This window comes from Lactuca virosa, chromosome 8 (genome assembly GCF_052849685.1).
Source record: "Lactuca virosa cultivar CGN04683 chromosome 8, Lactuca_virosa_CGN04683_v6, whole genome shotgun sequence".
Taxonomy (NCBI): Eukaryota; Viridiplantae; Streptophyta; class Magnoliopsida; order Asterales; family Asteraceae; genus Lactuca; species Lactuca virosa.
In genome coordinates, this window is record NC_136433.1 from 1,222,798 (window position 1) to 1,244,820 (window position 22,023).

A 22,023-nucleotide genomic window follows, 5' to 3' on the forward strand; every position below is an offset into this window, starting at 1 on the left:
AATTATAAATTTAAATATAACTTTTCAGGATCAGCTTAAATATAAATTTTAGTTTAACTTAAACAACCCAAAGAATATTTTGTAAATAGTTAAAAGTTATAAATTGTAGTGTCTTTCTAATAATGATTATAAGTAGGTTAATAAGGTTAAATAAATATCAAACCTAAAGTGTAATGATAAATAAACTAAATTTCAATATTAAAATAATATCTTTACTTCTACTTATAAAGTTATATCTTTAACTTTTAACATATTATTCTTAATTTATTAAATTTACTATGTTGTTGTATGTAAACCATTATCAGTTTAAAGCTACAACTTTTGAACAGTTTGGACAAAATACTTAAATTGTTAATTTAAATATAACATTATAGTGTCAACTTAAATATAAATTTCAGTTCCACTTAAAAGTCCAATGAATATTTTGTGAATAGTTAAAAGTGATAAATTGTAGTGCTAAATGCAAAAACTAAATTATAATCTCAATTTAACTAAAATATTTCCAAAATATATTTTTATAATCGTTAAAAGTTTCAAATAAGTAGCTTAAAATAAATTACAATAACAATAGTGAAAAATAACTCTATATAAATGATTATATTGTTATCTTTAAAATCAAAAAAATAATGTTTGATGTTTTAAATAATTCTAATGATACAAATTACAACATTAAGCAAATAAATTTTAAAAAATTAATTAACAATAACAACAACTATAAATAACATTACACCATTTATTATATTTAATTTTATTCACGAGTAACTCACGGGTAGAAGTCATTTAAACGGTTGAGATTATGCAATTATAATAGATGTATATATTATCATATAATTCAAAATAATCAATATATTATATCAATTTAGTATACAAATTATTATATCAAGTTCAACAACTACGTTATTGTTATATTTAAAAAAAACATATATTTGTAAAGATTTTAACTATATAGGTGTTTATGCGCAACGCGCGGGCATTCACCTAGTCATTATATACTTATAAAGGAGACATTTTTCCTTGAACCTTATGCATTTGAAACCCCCACAAAAATTTGCAAACACCTCATGCATTTCAAACCTCCTATTTTAATGAATACCACTCAAACGTCTCTTAATAATGATTAACAATTCAAAGGTTTTATAACTTATATAATATATTTAATAAACAATTAATGGATAGTCTACTATAAAAAGGCCAATCTGTTTGAGTAGACACACAAATACAAATCACATACAAAATTTATTAAAAAAACAAGTTTAAAGGTTTTTGTGTTGGTTTAAGGGCTTTGGACCATTTTTCGAGCAATGTTATTATGTTAAAGTTTTTAATTTTTAAGTTTGTTATATACTAATTCTTTTTTATATTTTATTGGTTTAAGTATTCTTTTAAGAATATCATTGTATGTTGTGGTTTAAATTTTAGTGTAAATTAGATTAGAATCATGTTATCGATCATATGTTATGGAAGGTGATATTTATACTATTTAACTAACTATTGTATACATGTTTGTATGTTCGTGTTGCTTCAAAGCAATAATTATTTAAAAATCATGGATATGACATATTATCCATATTATCTATATAAGTCTCTTTTAAAATGTAAATTGTCTATCTTATCACTTTATATTTTAGTATATGTTTAACATTTTAATTGTAATGATAAGTGCTTTTTAAAAGTTTCTATCACTTATTAATAATAATAAATGGTTTTAAAAATTAATGAACAATAATTATAAATAATAAAATCAAATTATAAAAATCATGGATATGTCATATTATCCATGCAAATCTCTTTTGAAATGCAAATTGTCTATCATATCACTTTATTATTTAATGTATGTTTCATATTTTAATAATAATATTAAGTGTTTCTTAAAAGTCTTCTTTAACTTATTATTAATAATAATTGGTTTAAAATTAATGAATAATAATTTTAAATGATAACAACATTAAATTATAAATTACATTTAGCTACAAATTAATTGTATTTTAAATGAACATCATTATTGAAATTAGAAAATGATCGCATAAGTAAAAATATAATTAATCAATCATAATAATTGTTAAAAATAATACTAAATAGATAATTATATTTAATTAATTAATGAGGAATGTGGGTTGATGTCAATGAATATTATTATTCAAAATAATTGAGATTATATATATATATATATATATATATATATATATATATATATATATATATATATATATATATATAAATTAGTGTATAAATATTATCTCAAAGTTAATGTCAATAACATAACCATTTTAAACATATATTCTTTTAATATTTTAACAATATATTTTTAATCTGCATTGCGCAACGCGCGGGAATTCGTCTAGTATACTTATAAAGGAGACATTTTTTTTTCTTGCATCAAATGCATTTGAAACCTCCAAAACTTTTGATTTTCCACATAATTAATAACAACCATTCAAATGTTTTGTAATTTATATATACTTAATGATATTTTATGAAACAAATTGATTAAATCATGTTCATTTTTTAACTCATATATGTTGAATCATAAAAAGTGACCCTCTTGAACTTCAGCTACCGCAACCTCTTCAGCTACCGCAGCCATCCAGCACCCGCAGTCAAGCTCCTTCTTCAGCAACCGCATCCGGAGTCTCTACCTACCGCAGTCACTTAACTAGATTACTTTACTTGTCTTTTATTGTAACACTCTCTATTGTCCAGTATGTCTTGCATGACTACTCTTAGAGAGGTAATCTAGTGTACATCGTGAGTCTCTATAAATAGAGCTCATTCTCTTTGTATTCAACACACTTACACGCATCTATCTATTCTGAATACACTTCTCCCAAGTTATCTTTTCTATCTCTCTATCTAATTACGCATCACCTCTTACTCTCAAATCTTACTAGAATACAACTGATTATAACCTCTCTTTGGAGCAAGTCTTCTGTGACTTAATCACTAAGTTTGATCTTCCTTATTAACTTGGATTGAATGCATTCCTTGTTATGAATCAACTTACGTGTATTCTTGATATAACAATTGTTGTCATTTCTATTTCTTTACTTTTCCGCAACTAACTCTCTAACTATCTAACTCTAACTTATTAATATTATTGTTGAGCTTATAGATCCTTCGAGATTAACTATTCCGCAATATACTTGTTCTAACGTTTGTTCAAGTGTGTCTCTAAGTTTTTCTCTCAACAATTGGTATCAGAGCCATAGTGGTTGCTTTTTGAAAACGGAACTCTGATTTTCAAAGGGCCTTCTATACCACTAAAGCTCATTTCTTAAAAAAAAGGTTCAAAAAATGGCACAATCGTTATCTCTGAATGTTTCCAACAGTGTTGGTGGTTCTAATCGAGCCCCAATACTGGTAGCAAATGAATGTAATCACTGGTCACAAAGAATGGAAAGATACTTAAGGAGACTTGGTAGAGATGTATGGCGATCCGTAGAAGAAGGTCCTCATGTCCCAGTCCTTACACCAGTCCAAACTGACGACGCTACAACCAGACTAGGAGCAGGACAACCAGTCATGAGTCGTCCCACCAAGGATGATCTCGATAAAATGGAAAATGATGCTGTTGCTTTTTATGAAATCTCCTGTGGAGTTGCTCCTGACAACTTCGATATTATCATAAATTGCAAATCAGCAAAAGAGATCTGGGAAGTTCTCAAGAATCTGTACGAAGGCTCAGAACAAGCACAAGACAAGAAGCTTACTACCGCACTCAATGAGTTCAACAACTTCAAAGCTCATACCGGCGAAAGCTTGGAAGATTCCTTCAAAAGGTTCAACCTGATAGTCACCAAGTTATCCAATGCGGGCACCATCCGCAGTAACCATGAAACAAATCTTCAGTTTCTTAATGGTTTGGGAAAACATTGGACTACGGCTAAGATGATAGTCCAAGGCGATAGAAAGATTCATTCCTTTTCACTCTACAAGCTCTATGGAGAATTGCAAGCACAAGAATCCACCGTACTCAAAGACTGTGCTGACTTCGGAGGACCACTTGCTCTCATAGCACAAGCCCCACCGCAGTCACTCTACTCTCCCTCGTATGACACTCCACTGCAGTCATACGAAGCTGACTCAGAGTATGACGATGAAGAAGAATTTCAGAAGGCTATTGCTCTGGTTAGCCAACAGTTCAACCGTCTACCACCTCCTTCCTTCCGCAAGAATCAACAGTTCAACAAACCTCCATTCAACCGTAACTTCAGTTCCCAGAACAACCATCCTCGATATCCCAAAAGTTTTCATCCACCACCGCAATCTCAAAATAATCAACCAAAAGAGGCACCACAGTCTACCCCAACCACTGACTCCGGTACTACCTCTGAAGACAAGACTGATGTCGTGATTTGTCACAAATGCAACAAAGAGAATCACTTTGCAAGAGATTGTAAGGCCAATGTAGTAAAAGATAGAGCATTCTACCTTAGAATGGCTCAAGAGTTGGAAGATAAGGAAAAGGCAAGGGCATACGTAGCCCATGCCAAAAGAGACCATCAAGTTTGGTCATCCGGAGACGAAGATGAAGCCATCAGCAGTGTCAAAGGAAAAGGGAAAATCTGCATGCTGGCAACTGCGGATGATGATGAGTCTACAAAGCTGGAAAAGAACTACTGCTACATGGCAAAGGATGGAACTCTAAGCATCGTCGAACAGGTAAAACTCATGATCCAAACTCTAAACTATAGCATGCATGACTGTCAACCATACATATATGATCTTAATGACACTTGTGATGTCGTCCTTACAGACTATAACAAAGCCTTAGATGAGAAGAACATTGCGTCCCAAGAAATGTTCCATGTGAGAGGACGCCTGGATAACAAAAGACTCAAATTGGCTATGTTAGAAAAAGACTTAGAGTTAGAGAAAGATGCAAGAATGTTGAGTGAAACACAATTAGAGATAGCTTTGAACCAGAAAGATTTAGCTCAGAGTGAAATTGTACGCTTAAATCTTTTAATCGAAAAATTGTTCAATGAAAGTGAAGCTACTGAAAATTTGGTAAATAATGGCACCGTGGACAATACATACAATTGGGGTTGGTCAAATGGATATCCTACAGCAATGGATTCCTCACCCCGGTTCAACAAAGACAGACTGTATGTCCCTCCAGACCGAGAATTTCATTTCCCAGTCAATGACAAGACCTTCCCCGAAGACATCAAAACTCACTTCGGTAGACTCCATAATCTAAGAAATAATTGTGTCATTGAGGAAATTGTGCCTGAGGTTTCGGGTCACACAAGTGATCAAATTCCTATCTGTGGCACCATTTACACAAATTCTCAAACCTCATCTGTAGTTGATGAAGAAATTGTCATTGAGGTCCCCGAAGTCTCAAAAGACTTTCCATCTCTGCCCTCAGACCGCAGTGTCTCACACTATAGTCAAACGTCCCACAAAAGTCCCACTGAAGTCCCAACTAAGACTTACTCTGCAGTAGTCAAATCTTCACTACCGCAGTCCTCAGTAAAAGGAACCGTGACCCTTCAGGCGATTCATCATGAATTACCTATAGAGAACTTTGAAGTGGGTCAATGCTCACAGACCCCAAAATCTTCAAGTTCGGATGACTCAAGCCCACTTTTTCAAAATCATTCTAAGAATTCCAGGAAACCGCAGTTGAACAACAATGACTGCGGTTCACCAAAATCCTTGGCCAAAAAGGCCTTCAAAGAGGAAATTAGATCTCGAGGCACAAATAGACAAATTTTTTCAAAAGATAAGAAGCATGTCAGAATTCCAAAGTCCAAGAGTCCAGAAAAATTTGTTTTTTCACACTACTTTTCAAAAAACTCTCCCACCAAGAAAACAAACAAAAGGGAAAGTCCATCTTCAAAAGTCATTCCTACTTCTTCTGACACAACCCAAAAGGGTGTTCAGTCTTTTCGAAACAATGGTTTTCAGGTCTATTCCTCAAATGATCCTAAATGGAAAGGGATTTTACCCACTCCAACACTTTCAAAGTCACGTCAAAATTTCAACAAATGGAAGGGTATTCTACCAAATCCACCAAAAAGGACTCAAAGATTTGCACGTGCTAAACCTTTTCAAAAACAAACTTTTTCAAAATCCAACAACTTTCATGTCAGGGATTACCAACCTCGGACCGGTAGCAATTCCAATTTATCCTATAGACCGCTGACCAAGCATAGTGTCAGATCAAAAGACAAAATCTCTTTTTGTAAATGTCAGTGTAGTTGTCAAAAGGATTCATCCTATGTTAAATCTAGTCGGAGTCAGAAACCTCGTATTTTTTCGAAAACTCACAACACTCCAATTTTGCACAAACATCCAGGACTAGGATTAAAAGTTGACAAGAGACCCGTCCCTGCAACCTCGGTCCATGCATCAATCTGCAATTCACCAATTGCCCCAGGCTCCAAACTAGTTTGGATGCCTAAACTAACCGTGTAATTCTCAGGCTTTGTGCAAGGAGTGGAATAAGAAGAAGAATCGTTAATTGACAGTGCCTGCTCCTTGCACATGACCGGAAGGTTAGAATACCTTCGGGATTTCAGGCCTATATGCAATGGTGGAAATGTCACATTCGGCAACAATGCGAATGGGGTCATCCGAGGTTACGGTGTTCTCACTACGGGGAATTTCTCTATTCAGAAGGTTGCCTACGTAGAACGCCTTAAACACAATCTCATCAGTGTTGGCCAACTATGTAAGACAGGACATCGGGTTGAATTTGATGATCAGTTCTGCTATATAATGACTAGTGACAGAAACACCTGTCTGATCAAATCCAGATCCGAAGGTACCATGTATCCTTTGGATGTCTCTCTGATCATTGGCAGACTGCAGTTGTGTTTCCTGTCCAAAGCTGTATCCGAAGTCAGCTGGCTATGGCACCGCAAGCTAGCTCATCTCAACTTCAGGTACATCAACAACTTGGTCATAGGAGAACTAGTCAGAGGTCTCCCTATTCTCAAATTCAGCAACGATACTCTTTGTTCGGCTTGTGAATGTGGTAAACAGTCCAAAGCAAGTCACCCTCTGGTAATGGACTCTTCAATTTCTGAACCACTGGAGCTATTGCACATTAATCTCTGCGGTCCATCCACCGTAGCCAGTCTCCATCATAAAAAATACATACTAGTTATTGTAGATGACTTTACACGCTTCACATGGGTCTTCTTCCTCAGACTCAAGTCAGAAACACCGCAGATTTTCATCAACTTCATCAAAGAGATCGAACTTCAGATCAAGCTTCCAGTAAGAAGGATCCGCAGTGATAATGGAACCGAGTTTACTAATCATCTCCTCAACAGTTTCTTGGTGTCCAAGGGAATCTCTCACAACTTCTCAGCTCCCTATACACCGCAACAAAATGGGGTAGTAGAGAGAAGGAACCGCACTCTAGTAGAAGCAGCCAGATCCATGCTCAACTTCGCACACCTTCCTCTCTACTTCTGGGCTGAAGCTGTAGCCACCGCATGCTTTGTTCAAAACCGAAGCATTGTGTGCAAACGTCTCAATAAAACACCATATGAGGGCCTTAACAACCGCAAGCCAAATGTTCGCTTCTTTCATATCTTTGGGTGTAGATGTTTCGTGATCAACAACCGAGATCAGCTTAACAAGTTTGCACCAAAGTCTGATGAAGGCATCTTCCTTGGTTATTCCACTAACAAGGTTGCTTATCGAGTGCTCATCAGACGTACAAGGCTGATCATTGAAAGCTTCGATGTGAAATTTGATGATTCTCACATCCGCAACGCCCCTCCATCCACTGAAACCACCGCAATCATGGAAAGCGATATTCCTGCCTCTTCAGGTCCTTTAAATCTAGTTGAAGTCAATTATGACAATCTTTTCGATCCTGTTGAAACGGCGAAACTATCCGAAGTTCTTGTGTCACCCGCAGCTCAACAACAACACGCTGATGTTTCTGGACCATCTCTATCTGAAGTAGCATCTCTCAATACTTTCACCTCTCCGGTTGAGGGGGAAAGCTCTACTCCGGATCTAGCAACAACCGTCGAGGTTCCAGTACTTGATGCTGCTCAAGTTCCTACCCGGAGAGAATCATTACCATCAAACGTATCTTCGGATTTGGATGATGAACTCATAGAGAACATTGACACGAGAACCGATCCAAGGATTATCACTCTCCCATCCGCAGTCCAGGGGGAACCCTCTCAGGTTCCAGAGGAACTCCCATCAGCAATCCAGGGGGAACCTCTCCCAACTGCTCAAGAAAACTCCATTCCCGTTCCAACAAACTAAGATGACTCAGCAGGATGTTCTCAAGTCCAAGGGGAACTGCCATCTCTAACCGCAGATTCTTCTGATATTCAAGATATTCCCTCTACCGCGGCTGCTGATCATCTACAACCCCGTCTACACGTATGGACGAAGGACCACCCACCAGGTCAAATCATTGGCAACCCATCCGCAGGTATCCAGACTCGATCTTCCAAGGACCTATCTGATCATTGTCACTACGCATCATTTATGTCCTCGGTAGAGCCCAGAACGATCAAAGAAGCATTGCTTGAACCTGACTGGATAGCTGCAATGCAAGAAGAGCTAGAAGAATTTCAAAGAAACAAAGTTTGGCAGCTCGTTCCGAAGCCACGTGGTCACACCATTGTTGGCACTAGATGGGTGTTCAAAAACAAGCTGGATGAATCTGGTGCGGTAGTCAGAAACAAGGCAAGGCTAGTTGCAAAGGGGTATAGTCAACTTGAAGGCATTGACTACGATGAAACGTATGCTCCGGTAGCACGCATGGAAGCTATCCGGATCTTCCTAGGATACGCAGCCCACAAGAACGTCAAGGTACACCAAATGGAGAGTGCATTTCTCAATGGGGAATTAAAAGAAGAGGTTTACCTTCAGCAACCTCCAGGTTTTGAAAATGTTGAATTCCCAGACCACTGCTACAAGCTTGAAAAAGCAGTCTACGGTCTGAAGCAAGCCCCAAGAGCATGGTATGAGACTCTTTCTGAATTCCTTGTCTCATCGGGGTACAAGAGAGGAGTGATTGACCCCACGTTATTTAGAAAATCAAATGGTAACCACCTTATGCTCGTTCAAATATATGTGGACGACATCATCTTCGGATCAACTAATCAAGAAATGGTGAATGAATTTGCTAAGCTCGTGACCAATAAATTCCAAATGAGCATGAATAGAGAGATTAACTTCTTTCTAGGTCTTCAAGTGAAACAAATTCCACAAGGAATTTTCATTCATCAAGAAAAATACACCACCAAACTGTTAAAGAAATATTCTATGGACAATTGTTCTTCGGCTAAGGCCCCCATGGCCTTCGGTTATAAGATCTCTGCTGATCCCTCAGGAGAACCTGTGGATCACAAGACTTATAGAGGTATCATTGGCTCTCTAATGTACCTCACCGCAAGCCAACCAGACATTGTCTTTGCAACTGGTGTATGTGCAAGGTATCAGGCTGACCCAAAAGTGTCACATATGACCGCAGCCAAACAGATACTACGGTACCTGAAAGGAAGCAAATCTCTTGGTCTATGGTACCCCGCAGGCAATGACTTCAGCCTGCAAGCTTTCACAGATGCGGATCACGCCGGATGCAGATTAGACCGCAAAAGTACCTCAGGAGGATGTCAATTTTTGGGTGGAAGACTTGTCAGCTGGTCTTCAAGGAAACAAAGTTGTGTATCTCTGTCTACCGCAGAAGCTGAAAAAATGTGGCCGCAGCCAGCTGTTGTTCTCAAGTCCTTTGGATGAAAACTCAATTATTGGACTACGGATATAGAATGCTGCGGATACCAATTTATTGTGACTCTGAAAGTGCTATTGCTATTTCTCATAATCCTATTCAGCACTCCAAGACTAAGCATATTGAACTACGGTATCATTTCATCAAAGACCACATCTTGAAAGGTAATATTGAAATCATCTTTGTTCATACTCATGAAGAGATTGCTGATGTGTTCACAAAAGCACTTGACTCCACAAAACTTAACACCTTCCTGCAAATGTTAGGAATGATGAATCCAGATCTGCAATTCTTTTTGAATTGATAGATACCGCAGACCATCCTTGGTCTCCGTTGCGGTTCTCACTGAAAGTTACTTATGTTAGATGGTTTTGGTACCGCAGTCTATGTACCGCAACCATATATCATACTTATCTTTCAAGGGTCCTTATTGTTTGTTATTACTAACTTTGTGTACAAGTGCTCTCCTCAGTTCCTATACTGCAGACATTCATTTGTCCATCCGCAATGACATCTGTCCATCCGCGATCACATCAATAATTTCTCAACTGTTTCATCAACCCTTGAATCATGGTGTGCGATTTAATGATCCTTCATTAAATAAAACATTAAATAAAAAAACATTCCTTGAGAAACTGTCTCTTTCTCTTTCTGAATAAACCTTGTGTCATACCTATTTTGGGTATGATGACAAAAAAAACGTTTTTCCATAAACAAATCCTTAATCTGTCTTTTCCTCTTACCCAACACGTCCCATCCGTTACAACTTCCTTTCCCCTCACCACTCTATCACCTGACGTGTTGATGCACGTCTGACTTTTCATTAAATGTAAATCCCTTTTTGGTAAAATCTCAAAAACTTTTTTAAACCGTTTCATATTATCTGGCTGAGATTTAATTGCCAATTCAAAAGATTCCCCCCAAACGACGTTTTACCTTATCCTTTCTTTTTACCTAGGGTAAAAATTTCATCTCTTCATAAACCCTTCTTCTTCCCCAAAATCACTTTACGCTTTCTGAACATTGAACCTTCCCTCTCAAATCCTTCAAGAACTCTGTTTTTCTACTCTTTCTCTCAAGATCCTACAATGTTGAAATCCGGTGCATCTAAGAAACAATCCAAGGCTTCAGGATCAGTGAACCCTACTGGTTCAGACTCTCCCACGATTGCATCAAGCAACTTCAGAGCAGTGTTCGAAGATCATCCATCTTACAATGCTCCAACCAAGCTGATGATTAAGTTTCTGAAGAATCATCCCCTGTTTGGCCCCTTTGATGCTTTCACAGATGTTGTCCCAATCTTAACCCTTTTCAATGTGCATTCTCCGCTTATCGCCCAATCGAAAACCCCCAAGAAGTTCATCTTAACCTGGTTAATGATTCTTTGGTCATTCTGTCCAAGGAAAAGTTTCTTTCTGCCATAAACCTCCTTGTTCATCCCTCCATCAAGATTTTCTCTCCATCCATGGCGGACGTTACCTCTGCCCTTTACCAAATGAGATATCAGAAAAAGATTAAAGGAATTGGCGAATTCAAGAAAAACCAATTGCCTGCGGTCTGGCAATTTGTTTGCCACTTCATCATCCGCAGTCTATCCGGCAGAACCGGAGGCACGGATAATATGGGACTCAAGCTTCTGGAGCTGGTATGGAGTATATTCACAGGACACGATGTAAACTACGGGAAGATCTTATGGGACGACTTTATTCAATACATTCCCAAGGAGAACCCAAGGGAGAACCCAACCGAGCTCACCTTTGCAAGGTTCTGGTCACTTTGCATTTCAGACCTTCATGCGGATGCAGGAATCGACATGGGCAGTGACATCAATTTCTTTGTCACCAAGGATCTTAAAAGGTACAATCCCTCCTCTGATCAATCTAATTTTGGACCAATTCCAAGACTCCCTACCCACATTCTTTCCACACTTGGTCTTGAGACTGCTGATGTCTCAGACCATATTGAGGCTACGGAAGGTATTGCCCCATACCTTCCTACCCCGCCTCTTCAGAACCCATTCGCAATCATTAACCCTGAAGGTACCGCAGTCCCTTCTTCCACTACTCTCTTCAATCTTTCTCAAAGAAGAAAGCAATTGGCCACCAAGAAGAAACAAAGAACACCCAAGAAGGATGCTCCCAAACGAACCGCACCCACAAAGAAACGGAAAACCAAACCCACCGCAACCACACCTGATAGTGATTCATATGAGGATAGGCAACCAATTGCTATCCTTAAGAAAAGAAAGACCAATCCTACTGGCCATATGCGTGACCGGACTGATACCTCAGCCTCTCAAAAGGCTCCGGTAGTCCTTGGGGTGGCCGCAGACCCGTTCAACACCACTATCATTTTCCAATCAGACATAGAAAGTGAGTCTGATTCACAACATCGTGGAGACTCCCCCCCAGTTCACTCCCAAGAGGATGACACTGGTGCACGCCCTAAGGTCTTCAGGGATTCCCAACTGCATTTCTTTTCTCCTGAGGAGTTGTACTCCATCCTTTTGAATGTCACCCAAACACTTCAAACACCTCCCCAACCGCAGGGCACTTCTTCCGCCCATGCCAGAACTGAGCCGAGGCCAAACTTGACCACGGGTTAAGGAGACCAAGGAAGCTCAGGAAATCCTACTCTGCTTACATCCACAACAGGTGGTTTAGGCACGGTGAGCACAAATGTGCAAGGATCCGTGGACCCGAAGGACACTTCGGTGCGTTTCCAAGGATTTGAAGGAGATGAATCAAACGACTCATGGTTACGCTACACTCCGGTAACTGAGTCAGAAATCAAGAAATATGCCGCTTTCAGAAGGGCATTCCAAGCCCGCAAGGAACAACAGATCAAGCAACAACAACAAAAGGAGCAAGAAATCCAGTCAGTGGCGAAGTATTGGGCAGATGCAATCAGTAATGCCAATACCGTAGCCACCATTCTAAAGGTTCAAGACTGGATGACCGAGATGGCTGAAACAATCCTCAAAGCTCAAGCAACTGGTGAAGGTACAGGTACCTCCAGAGTAACTCCAACTCGTACTCCAACTCCAAATCCAATTCCAACTCCAACAGTTCATGAATCACAAGACAAAGGAACCACAATAGAAGTCAGTTCTGCTCCCACCTTCGGTCTTGATGATGATGACATTCAGGAAGTAAACAAGCCCTGTCCCTCTGATGATGACCTCATGATGTTCGACGAAGAAGAGGAATCCAGTGGCTCTCACCATTCAACTTCTAAACCCAAAGAGAAGAGGAAAAAGAAGAAGAATGCGGTCACGAGAAAGGAGTTTCTGAGCTTACAAGCAAAAGTTGATCAAATCTTAGCTGCGGTCAAGCCAACCCAACCGCAACCAGAAGACTCCCCCGGACCGCAGTCACTGTTGGAACGGATAGAACGCCTGGAAACACGTGAGCATTTGGCTGCTGAGAGAATTTCTCTCAAAGTTGAAATGGGGATCCGGTCCCTTGACAACAACCGCAAAGCAGATCACAAGGACTTCATGGCTGCTGCGGAACGCCTCATCTCTGAGGTGACCGCAATCAAAAAGGATCTCCAAGCAGCCATTGTGGATCAAGCTACACAGTCTCAAAAACTGATAGCTGAGACTCACACTGCGTATGAGTCCACTATCTCAGTTCTTCAAGCCACAATCAACAGACTACAATGATCCCTGTCCTCCAACTTCCATGGTCCCGAGATTCTTCAGCTCACCAAGGAAATTCATAGACTGCTCTTCAACCCCACCATTCCCAATAATCAACAGTTGGCCGACGCCCTTAAAGCTCAATTTGAAGACGTTTTTGCCAAGGTTGATGGCCTTAGAAAATGGCTTGAGGAAGCTCCTCCGTTGCATTCCTCAAGAGGGTGAAGTGAAGACGAAGTCCATCGAAGTGAAGAAGTCCATAACTCCAATCACTCCATCTCACAGCATCAGAGTCCCCCCATCATCACAGAAAAAATTCCTACACCGCAACCATCTCACCATACTCCACCTCCTCATACTTCACCACAAAAGGAGAACACTCCTGACAAGCCAGAGACCCCTCCTCACTTCAAAAACCTGGCTGAGCACATGTCCTCTCCAAGCTCAAATGACTCTCCTGCCACCACCCAAAGGAAACAAGATTGGAAGGCAGCCAAACTTGCAGAGCTCATATAGAGAGAATGCGGTTTTGATACTATGATGGACGAATCCTTGATAAACTCTTGGATCAATCCTCACTGCAGACTGCTGGACGAAGATTACAGACCCCACCTCACCTATGCTGAACCCCCTACTGATGGCTACTGGGATGTCCCAATATCTCCAAATGCCAAATACTTCACAGTATTTGAGCAATTCGACCGCAGCCTTCCAGATCACAAAAGACTGCCAATGGAATTTGAGAGACTTAGTCTTTTTCATGCTAAGCATGCCTCTCCCATTGAGAATATATGGTCTAACGATAGACCATCCGCAGTCAAGAACTACAAGATTCGGAAGTTCATGAAGGCTGACTACATCCAGTATACCCTCACTAGAAGGGAGCATGACTATGTCCGCACCCAAGCAGACTTCCCTTGTATGAATCCGGAAGAAATCTTTCTCATTGCCAAGGTGTTCCAGAACAAGTCAGAGAAGACCAGAAAATGAAGATTGCGCTTGAAAGGGCTAATACCTTTTTGAAGGAAACGGTCTGTGATTTTGCCAAGATCGACGCAGACATCTACCCCATCATTGCCAAGAAATTTGATATGCCACCACTTGACCCTGCACCAATGCCTACCGAAGGCTATCAAGAAAGATCCTTAGGCGCAACCAACTTTCCTGAACTTGGAGTCATTTTCAAAAGGAAGATCGATAATGTCAAATATTTCATTCCTATGACTGCCATGCATCGCCTCACCAAGAAGCAACTTGACATCTGCCGAACCGTAGTTGAAAGATCAAAGCACACTACCGCAGAAGTCAAGTTCGAGATCTTAAGGAGAATCATCTGGCTGGAAAACATCAGGAAGTTTTGGTGGATCCTGATCAAATTCCTCAAACTTGATAGCTGAACAAAAGTTAAAGAGGTCACTTCGGGGGAAATTGTTGAATCATAAAAAGTGACCCTCTTGAACTTCAGCTACCGCAACCTCTTCAGCTACCGCAGCCATCCAGCACCCGCAGTCAAGCTCCTTCTTCAGCAACCGCATCCGAAGTCTCTACCTACCGCAGTCACTTAACTAGATTACTTTACTTGTCTTTTATTGTAACACTCTCTATTGTCCAGTATGCCTTGCATGGCTACTCTTAGAGAGGTAATCTAGTGTACATCGTGAGTCTCTATAAATAGAGCTCATTCTCTTTGTATTCAACACACTTACACGCATCTATCTATTCTGAATACACTTCTCCCAAGTTATCTTTTCTATCTCTCTATCTAATTACGCATCACCTCTTACTCTCAAATCTTACTAGAATACAACTGATTATAACCTCTCCTCGGAGCAAGTCTTCTGTGACTTAATCACTAAGTTTGATCTTCCTTATTAACTTGGATTGAATGCATTCCTTGTTATGAATCAACTTACATGTATTATTGATATAACAATTGTTGTCATTTCTATTTCTTTACTTTTCCGCAACTAACTCTCTAACTATCTAACTCTAGCTTATTAATATTATTGTTGAGCTTATAGATCCTTCGAGATTAACTATTCCGTAATATACTTGTTCTAACGTTTGTTCAAGTGTGTCTCTAAGTTTTTCTCTTAACAATATATACTTAATGGTATTTCATGGCCATTACACTGTCAATGTTTCCTCATAATATCTCTTACCTATGTGTATGCATAATTTCATTTCCTTGCAGAGAATATCAATGGATGTATTGCCGCTAAAATTTTTGGATTCTTTTGTTATAAGGTTTGTTATTGATTTAATACATGCGTAGTCTTTTTATTCTTATTATTAATCTTTTTCTCACTTTTGTTGATGTTTTGTATTCTATTTGTGTGTTTTCATGGGTTGTTTCTGACATCTCCAGTGAAACCAAAATCTAGAGTGGTAATACATCTTAATCATATATTCATCTACCTATATGATTTTTTTTTACTTTCAGATAATAATTAGGATTCTAATTATTAATTCTTCCAATTGAGTAGAATCATAAGATTGCTCATTCTTAGAGCATTTTTTTATTAAGTCTGTATGCTTAATTTTTTTTTACCTGAATAAATACATTATATGTTTAAAATGTGATAATTGTTTATATAATTACTTTTAATTGAAAAAAGTTATAGTATTATATTAATTAATTCATTAAAACACGTGACTTTGGTGGTTTAATATTTTTACATAAATAAGTATTTACATATGCTTCACTATATATAGTATATCTCTATATTAATATATGATATATGATATATGATATATTTACATGACTCGATGTATACGAGTCTAAAGCTTGACCAAACTAATGGCTGCAAAAATATAATATTCAAGATGATATTAAACAAGTTGATGAGATTACATGAGTAAGAGAATACAAATGCAACAATTTAGATTTAGTGTTATTTGAGTAATGAAATTGAATTTGTTCAAACTGGACCCGAATAACCAAAAAGCGGATTAACAGAAGTAATACGGTCCGGTTAAGTGACAAACATGAAACCGATAACCCGAAATCCGACTTACCCGCATGACGATCATGCCTAGATGACATGAAGTATATTCGGTGGTGTGATATTATCTATGTAAAATGACTTCATTACTCACATTTGTCTCTATGTAAATGTGTAATGAAATATTTTTTCAAAGTAACTGATTTTATATATAGATTGTAAATTTTTATTTATTTACGTGAATGAAAGAAAATATTTATTGATGTATTTTAAGAGGAAAATTTGATAGATCAAACTACTATTGTTAGAGAACAAAAGCATGTTTGCATATATATCATTAAGATAATATAGTTCTAAAAGATAGTTATACAAATTGATTAAGTATCATGATAGTAAATTATACATGACTCGATGTATGCGAGTGTAAAGCTTGACAAAGTTAATGGCTGCCAAAATATAATAACCAGTATGATATTAAACAAGTTGATGAGATTACGTGAGTAAGAGAAGACGAATGCAACAATTTAGATTTAGTGTGTTATTTGAGTAACGAAACCAAATTTGTTCAAACTGGACCCGGATAACCAAAAAGCGAATTAACGGAAGTAATACGGTTCGGTTAAGTGACAAACATCAAACTGATAACGCGAAATCCGACTTACCCGCATGATGATCATGCCTAGATGACATGAAGTATATTTGGTGGTGTGATATTATCTAGGTAAAATGATTTCATTACTTGCATTTGTCTCTATGTAAACATGTAATTAAATATTTTTTCAAAGTTAACTAATTTTATATATAGATTGTAAATTTTTATTTATATAGATGAATGGAAAAAAGTATTTATTGATGTATTTTATGAGAAAAAATGATAGATCAAACTACTATTGTTAGAGAACAAAAACATATTTGGATATATGTCATTAAAATAATACAATTCTAAAAGATAGTTATACAAATTGATTAATTATCATAATAATAAATAATACTATAAATCAAAAGTTAATGAAATTTTATGTTATCCAAGAATAAACGTTATTGATATGGGTTAGTATAAATATGTATCTATCTTATTTTATATTTAACGTAATTACAATGTAAAAAATATTCTTTCAAAATCAATGATACCGACATAACTATTTTTTATAACATATATATATATATATATATATATATATATATATATATATATATATATATATATATATATATATATTAATGACAATCATCCAAAGCTCCCATTTAACAAACTCAAATTAATGAATGAAGCAAAATATTATAGTTCAATACATATCGATTGAAGGCAAATGGGCAACAAGCTGTGCCGCTAGCCCTTTCTGGATGGCAAAACCAATTCTTTTGAAAACAACATTTGTGGATCTAGGAGATATAACATTAGAATGCATGACCCGTTGAACTCTATTAAGGAGATCCACCGCCTCTGGTGCGAGAAAACCAAATGTATCGAATGCAAAAGGAACAAACACATGTTGATTTTCTATACATGCATTCTCGTGCTTTACCACTTTGCACGCAGCGGCTTTAAAAGCGGCATGCCCAGCTGTGAAACCCCGCTCCCCAAACCAACATATATTAATTATAATATAATATCCGACTTACCCGCATGTTATGTCGAAGATAATTCATCCGTAATCGACACTTATTTGGAACGTGGGTCATGAAAAAAATTCCAAAATAACTTATTATTCACATAAAACTTAAGAAAAACTTGAAAATGTATAAGGTGGAAAATACATTTAAGATAAATCTTAAGGGGTTTTGTGAAAATATTAGTTTGTTGAGGCGTCTTTTCAACTTTGGCGGGCCGTGGGCTGGGCAGGGAGCAAGTGGCTTCATAACTTGTCTTCTCTACCGCCACTTAACAACTCATGCGTCACGCAAGTTCGTCGTAACTCGTCCGTCTCACTCATGACAAAAATAAATAAGTAAACAAATAAATAGATGGCGACATTTACAATATCTTTATTTTGTTTTTTTTTTAAATGAATTACTTTATTCTTTAGTAAATTTATGAGAAAATGGTTACAATAGATTTTTCTTTCTTTCGTAAAATAACTATATATATATATATATATATATATATATATATATATATATATATATATATATATATATATATATATATATATATATATACTAAACTACTCATAAATTATTCCACCTATGTCCACAGTGAGACTTGAACCATTGATCTCAAGTAGGGAGCACAACACCGGATACCGCTGGACTAGAATATATATATAAAAAAATATTTAATAGCCATCTTTGTTACATACCACCATGCTGCGGGCTGCGAAAATCCATATGGTCTGCAAAAATCTAGGCTGTGAAAATCTATTTTTTTTTTTAGAATTTTGAAGATAACTCTTTTATACGAAATACTCTTGAGTTTATTTTTTATTGTGTTCTTTGTTTCAATGGTTATCAATGGACATACCACACTTCTAATTTGGATGTCGGAAAGTCATACTAATGTAGTTCTGAAATAGGGTGCTCGTTAAGCAATATGAAAAAAGCCAACTTAATCATTCATAAATTTCGCATACAAACTCCGTTTGAGCTGCATTCTTTTTCAATATGTTCTTTGTAATAAGAGATATCAATGGAAACATCACACTTCATATTTGGATATCAGAAAGTCATCTTTTATAAATTCCAAATTATGATGGTTTGTGATGCTTGGATTTTTATTCGTTGTGTTCTTTTTTAAGTGATTATTTGTTAGAGGTCACATTAAAAGAATATTATATTAGTGGATAACATATAACATTACACATACTAGTGGATCCCATATAACATTACATGTATATTTAAGATATATAAATATTTAAGTTATAGAGGGGACAACACCACTAACACATTATTTGTTAATTCCCATTAAGAGGAGGCGGTAGAGGTTTCACTATTTTAGTACAGTATGCATCTCGATACACAACAAAAGTCAAATTATAGTTAAAAAGTTGGTGAATCTTTTGCATGTTAAATAATCTCAAATTTTAGTACAGTATGCATCTCGATACATGACAAAAGTCAAATTATAGTTAAAAAGTTGGTGAATCTTTTGCATGTTAAATAATCTCATCACCGTTATCGCGTGCTCACACAGTACACTATGTTTTTTCCCTATATCTACAAATCCCTCGATCAAGATGTACATATGTAGTTTTCAAAAAAATTTGTAACTTCAAAGTTGAAGCTCTAAACTCGTCTTTCCTGCCAGGCTTGACACTTGTGTATCCTCCGATGAAGCATGGCCTTAACATAAGGTGTGAGATCACAAAAGTGCCCCCCTGCGAAAAAAATCATTATTGTTATTTAACGCCTAAAAGTAGTTATATTTCATTAAATATAGGAAAATACTTTCTAAATATTTCTTTACCCATGTTGAATCGAGTCATTAACACTTGTTGCATCGCCTCATAGATAACCTCAATGGCAGTCGTTATCGGTAAATCATGTGTAACAGTCGATAACCTTAACACAAACTTATTAATATCAACTATCAAAACATTGAAACATGATTTAGGAAAAAAGTACATTGCAATTGTCGAAATAGCAATATTGTCAAGCCAGACAAGTGCATTTTCATTGGTTTGATTGTTGATTGCATGTTGAAGTATATCCAAATACAACTAAAAATCAGACATGTTATAAGTTTTATATTTCTACCAAAACAACCGTTCCACCACCCTATTGCGACCATCCTATCCCGTAAATTAGCGACATTTCTACAACAATACCCATGAAATTGGACATATCGCTTATAAAGGAGACTTCCCTACCCCACCCCCCACCCCAATACATTCCATCATCCTTTATAGGGACCATGTCCAACCTACATCATTCTCTATGTTTACCAAACCAAATACTATCAATACGTGGTTGTGGTTTCCTTCCATCTCAGTCGCTATTAACATTGACCTTAAGTAGTTCTCATTTAAAGGACACTACCTATAAAGATCACTAGCAACATGTACCTAATAAATTGTTGAATCTATAAGAGCAATAGTACCAATATTAGTTAAATTATAACTCCAAATATACAATGTATATATATTACAAAATCGATGTACGAAAAGTAGTCTAATAAAATAAACCTAATTTAAACTACATATCTAGTTTTAAATTTGTAAATCCTAACAAACTGAACTGACTACTAGCATTAGGAAGTGTACCTGATCAGGAATAATATAGTTGAAGTAAGGGTTTTGAACTCAAGGGGAATAATGATGTATCAACTAAGAAAAATCTAAATTAACTAAATCGAATAAATTACTAAAGATGTTAAACATTAATTAATAAGTACTTTCGTTTAGAATTCAATTGTCCTTATGATTATGCTTAATCATTTAAGTGTGATGGAAAGTTGATAAATATTCATTAATTTCTAATTTTATTAACTCAATGATAATATCATTAATGCTATGATTCTAAGTAGTCTACCAGCAAGGACAAATTTCCTAGACTCAGTCCATTGATTCATATTATGTAATGACTTAAACATGTATAATTCGTTCCAGTGTTGATGGAAACTTCTCAAATTGTCCAAGTTATTGGATCAATCACAAATATTAATATCAATTTTATTATGTTTAACCTAGGACATAGCCTTCTACTAGTCACGATTTCCTACGCTTTTGATTCAGTTTTTCAGTTTGGACAAGTTAATAAAAAATGTGATTCAAGATACATAATCAAAACATAATCATAAATCATGCACTAAGTTACATAAACATAACAAAATCATTATCAATACGCATGGATCTTTAGTTAAGCATTAACAGAATAAAATAAAAAAACTATCAAATTCCTTTCAATGAATTAAAACAAAATCATCATGGATCATCTACATCTAAACAAAAGTATAAGTACTTAGCACATAATCAAAGCTAAAGAATTAAAATAAACTGGAAAGTTAATCATATTGCAAACCAAAAGTCTTCTAGAGCTGAATGCTTATTGAAAGATCTCCTTCTTCTTGCTTTAGGGCTTCAAAACGACTGCAAACTTTAAGTTTTCTGCTTCATATCTTCTAAAGACGAAAGTAGGGTTCAATTTATAGTAATATGCCACCGTATTAATCATGGCGCGATAATATATTTGCCACGCGATTTGCAAATATCTTCAAAATCTTCTATTATTCTGGAGATGTCTTTAATTAATTTTTTCTTAGTGTTCAACCTACGAATTTCTTCAAGAATATGCTCTAAATATCTTGTATTTTATCATTTACTCCTTATAATCTGCAAAATACAAATTTGTAACATTTTAGTATCAAATGTCTATATAAGTGTGCAAAAAAGTATTAAATATATCCCTTAAAATATGTATAATTCATGACATACACTTCAAGAAAACTAGCCTTTCATGAAACACAGTGCGTGTCATAAAAGGGTACAGATGACACACAAATGTGTGTCATTGAAGCCCCTGTCATAAATGAAGATGACACGTATTTTCATGTATAACCTTATAACGCGTATTTATGACACACAATGCATGTCATATCAGGTTACAGGTGACACACAATGTGTATCATTAAAGCCCCTATCATATATAAAGACGGAATGCATTTGTGTGTCATAAACTTCAGTAGACATTTACGATAAATATTTACGAAACACATTTACGACACACATTTACGATACGCATTTACGACATGCATTTATGCATAATACCTAAATATAGAA